Raw genomic sequence first — 4,912 nt, 5'->3', positions numbered from 1 at the left:
AGTCTGGATATTGTAGTACAGGGGCTTCGCAGAGTTTTTGTTTTAGTGTGTCAAATGCAAGTTGTTGTCTATCGGTCCAGTAGAATGGAGTGTCCTTTTTTGTGAGATCTGTCAATGGTTTTGCGATTTTAGAAAAATTACGTATAAATTTTCTATAGTATCCAACGAGTCCTAAGAATGACTTTATGTGGGTCGCGGTCTTTGGTGTTTTAAAGTCTTTCACGGCTTGAATCTTTTTGGGATTAGGCTTTACTCCTTCCTTTGTTACTACGTGTCCTAAGTATTCTAATTCCGGTTTCAAAAATTCGCATTTGTCCGGTTGTATTTTTAATCCTAAATTTTGTAGTCTGTCTAGTATAATGGCTAGATTTCGGTTATGTTCTTGGATGGTGCTCCCGAATATTATAATGTCATCCAGGTATACGAAACAGTTATTTCCTATTAACCCCCGTAGCGCGGTATCCATCATACGTTGAAACGTCGCCGGTGCGTTTTTAAGGCCGAAGGGCATGCGATTATAGTGGAAGTGACCTTGTGGGGTTGAGAATGCAGTATATTTTTTGGAATTTTGCTCCATAGGTATCTGGTGAAATCCTGACGAGAGGTCTAGGGCCGAGAAAAATTTAGCTTTGCCTAAGTGCTCGAGTATTTCGTCCGAATTTGGTAAAGGATACGCGTCTTGGTCTGTTTGCTCGTTTAATTTTCTAAAATCTATAACGATTCTCCATTTTTGTTTGCCTGATGCATCTAATTTTTTTGGAACTACCCAAATTGGTGCGTTATATGGACTGTCCGATGGTTCTATGATTTGTTTGTCTAACATGTCGTTGATTTGAGTCTCGATTTCCTTTTTATGACATTCGGGCTGTCTATAAGATTTGATGTTTATAGGTTTGTCTGTCTTGAGTGTGATTGTATGTTCTGTCAAGTTGGTACATGGTAATGAGTCTGTTTCCATATTAAAAACGTCTAAGTAATTGATGAGGATTTTCTCAAGGGGTTCTCGAAGTTCTGGATCAATATGTTTGGTACGTATTATTTGTGCGAATTTATTAATTTGGCTTAGTTTATCGGGTTTCTCTATTTCGTTTGTAATGTGACAGATTTGCTTACCAGTGTTGATGAAACATACTGTTGTGGGCTTTCCTTCGATGTATTGGGCTGAGATTAGAGTTTCGCCTGGTCTTATCTTGCTATCGGTTTCCTGGAATGGTAATATAATTTCGTCCAAGGTTAGTTTATTGTTAGTGACGCTGTATTGATACTTTGTAAGGAATGGGAGTCCGATTAATCCATCTTCGATTAGGGGAAAGTTGTTAGGGACTACGTAGAATTGATGATTTTTCTTGAGCATGGTTAAGTTGCAAATTTTGTTAGTGGTATGTTTGTCACTTCCCATTAGGAAGGTTTTTGGGTTAGAAGTTTGGACGTTTAGTGAGGCTTTTTCTTTTATAAGGTTGATTCCTGCTCCGGTATCGATGAGGAATCTGGCTCTTCCTCCGTCTCTTCGTTGCAGTACGATTGATAGTAATCTTCCGGTGGTGGTGCAGTTAACTCGATGTAAGCTTCCTCTGGGTTCTCCGTTGTTTGGTTTACTCGAGGTGGAATCTTTCCTTGGCTGGCAAATGGAAAATTTCGAGAGTAGCATTTTTCGGCTGTGTGTCCAATTCGTAAACACTTTGGACACTTCGGTTTCATGCGGTCGTCTAATGGTCGGCTAGGTAGCTGAGCAGAAGTTTGTGGCTGTGAATCGGTAGTAGTTCGCTTGGATACTAATGTAATGTTGTGAGATTGATTCTTTGGGCGGTTGGCAACACGATTTGCTTCTCGTAACCATTGTTCTCTATCAGCTGCTAGTCGTTGGGCAAGGTTCAGGTTCTTTGGATCGCTAGATACCACCATCTGTCCTATCTCGTATCGTAAGTTGAGCAAATATGTTTTAAGTGCTTCGCGTTCTTCAATATCTATAGCTACGCGTCGTTCTGTTGGTGTGCGGTTTCCGTTTTGGACTGCATAATTTAATTCGTTTAGCTGTTGTCGGAATCTGGAGTCAAAAGATTGTACACTTTCTGTTGCCCCTTGTTTTAAATTCTTTAATTTGTCCCTACAGTTGCTAATAGTTGTTGGTGTTAATACGTGTTGTCTTAAGCATGAATATAAGTCTTCGAACGAGTTGATTTTTAGATATCGTATGTTTCGTTTCGCGTTGTCGGTAATCTTTTCGATCAGTATGAGATCTAATAATAGCTCTCTGTCACTTGCCTTGCACCTAGCTCTTGCTTTGCGGACCGATAAGATGAAATCTTCAACGCCTACGTCATCTTGACCACGTAGTGTCTCGACAGTTCGTATGGCCTTATCTGCCTCGAGCCCTCGATCTTCGTTGTAGTTGTTTATTGGTTTAAACGCGGCGCGGCTAGATGCGGCTCGTGGTCTTTGTGACGTGTTCGGTCCGTCAGTTTCGTCATCCGTTACGTTATCAGCAGCGGTTTCTAAATGGGCGTTTATTTGCGACTGGTCAGTCTCGGTGTCGTATTTTATTTCCATGGTTTTTGCAAGATCGCGTATTTCTTTAGAGCGATTTCTATCGCTAGTTTCCGCAAATTCTTTTATGTTTTTAATGTTTTGATCGGTGCTGTTTCTAAAGCTTCTAAACTCGTGAGTTAGGCTTTCAAATTGTTCAATCAGGGTAGCGATTAGTTCGTTTTGTTTAGCGGTACTCTTGTCAGTTGGGTTCATGCTGAGAAATATGACACTTTCGGCGGAAGAAGAGTCACTATCTTCAGAACGTATTTCAGGCTTACGGTTTCGATAATGTACGAAAGCCAGCTTACCGAGATTCTTTGCAGATCCTTCTTTTGATCAAGGAGGTGACCGTGGTCCTTCGCTGTAGAATCCGTAGAGTTCCCGTTGAAGTTTCCTCTTGATGCGATGAATGGATCCTGGCAGGATCGCCAATTTTGTCACGTCGATTCGGGGTAATTTCACGTTCCGCACGCAAGGTGAGAAATTCGTACTTAAATTTTGATTGTTATTAGAAAATTTATTGAACACTGACAGAGTAACAATACAGAATGGTCAAACAGCACAGAAAAGAATGTTCTTACAACGACTCGAGAGGTACTTTTTTATATCAAGGACCCGGCTCCTGTGGAGGGGCTATCGCTGGATGCCGGTCGCACAGGGTTTCTATTACTGCTTAGCCATCATTTTGCTGACCAAGGTATGTGAGGCATAACCATCCTTTCGTTGCGTTCTCACGACCACCGTGACAACAGCAATCTTTAAACGCTTATAAAACCATAAGCAATCGTGAAGATTAGAATTCGCTAATTGGGCGTCTCTCAATCCAGTTTTTGATCTTGGGTAGAAGGAGGACCTTTTTCTCCAGCAGCTTCAGATTCTCGTAATTCTCGATCAGATCAGACTTGTACATAAAGTTCAAATAATCGAGCAGAGCAACGAATGTTAAATCAGCCCAAGAGAGAGTACCATCGTAGAAGTAGCCGTCATTTTCCTTCACTTGCTGGTCCAAACGTTCTAAAATGAACGGCAGCGTCTCTTCAGCAGCCTTGCGTTTTGCAGCTTTGACCTTCTCGTCCTCCTCATAGTGGAAGGCGGCAATTTCTGAAAATTTGTTTTCAGTTAAATACTGAAGATAGAATTACAATCCTTTTTAATCCTTTGTCTTGTATTGTTGACATACGTGTATCGTTCGATTAAATCAAATATTAAATCGGATTTCAACTAATAAATACCTGAACAGATATGTACTATCTGTTATCAAGATTCTCATAAGATTTATGCAAAACAGCACTGGATACTCACTATGACGAATATCATGAATAGTATCAACAGTGGCATCAATATGAAGATTTGCCCAGTCAGTCTTTCCAGTTAAGTCATATTGTTTGGCTAAGTAACGGCAAATAGCTGTAGACTGAGCAACCTTCCTTCTATCAGCTACGAGCATAGGAAGCAGGCCATAAGGAGTCACTAAAAACATACAACTAATAGAATCAAAGATTCTATCGAACAAACAGATTATGATGCTTCTTAAATATCTAGCTTCCTGTTATCTGTTTTGGAAAGATATAATTTAATTTATTGATAATTTATCAGCAAACAAAGGGCATTGTCTCCTTAACAATACCTATTGTTCTCCCACATATCTTATAGAGCAATGGAGAGTAAACAATAATCTCTGTTATACTCTGCATAATTGTGTTCTACTTTATTTAGCTACTTTAGTTAAATTAGGAAAGATGAGATTTAAGAAACAGAACTTCTTTAAATTTTAAGCTTACAGGGCTTTATTTCTGGCCAGACGTCCTTTTTGATACGTTCATCTTCAAATGGAATACTAGCATAGCTGAAGAAGAACGGATTGGTTCTGCCAATGCCGTAACTGGGAAGTAAGTCAATTTATAGAGCGGCATCTTCCTGGAAGTATAATATATACAAAGTAAAAACGAAGAATCATTGATGACAAGAATTATATTATTACAAATTATGAAGTATAAGACAATTTAAGTAAAAAGCATCAACTACTAACTACTCGCATAGCTATTTGTATCTTTATATTTTAATGTAGCTTAGATATAAAAGGAATATTATTTTTGGATGTAATAATGTATAAACTTGCGCCAAATATTATAACAAAATATTGCACTTTCTATTTAAGTAGGATAGACATATTACCGGCAGCATATCTTTTTTCTATAGCAATGAAATTGTTTATAAAAAAGTTTATAAGAAAACTATCAATTAATGCAAACAACGCATTTCAAAATATTAATTACATTCGCGCGATTCGTTATCTCTAGTATTAATTTAACCATATGGTTCTATACACCCAAGACCCTCTAACAGTAATTTAGTACCATTACTAGTCGTATGTACAATGTATGTT

The 4,912-nt window shown here is 38.6% G+C and overlaps 1 pseudogene; it reads right to left on the bottom strand.

The window, feature by feature from the left end:
• Positions 1 to 3,066: 3,066 nt before the first annotated feature.
• On the bottom strand, positions 3,067 to 4,439 carry LOC143304235 (glutathione S-transferase-like; annotated as a pseudogene).
• Between the last annotated feature and the right edge of the window lie 473 nt (positions 4,440 to 4,912).

This window comes from Bombus vancouverensis, unplaced genomic scaffold (genome assembly GCF_051014615.1).
Source record: "Bombus vancouverensis nearcticus unplaced genomic scaffold, iyBomVanc1_principal scaffold0027, whole genome shotgun sequence".
In the NCBI taxonomy this organism is placed as follows: domain Eukaryota; kingdom Metazoa; phylum Arthropoda; class Insecta; order Hymenoptera; family Apidae; genus Bombus; species Bombus vancouverensis.
The sequence above is the reverse complement of the archived record's forward strand: the minus strand, read 5'-3'. Positions and strand labels throughout refer to the sequence as shown.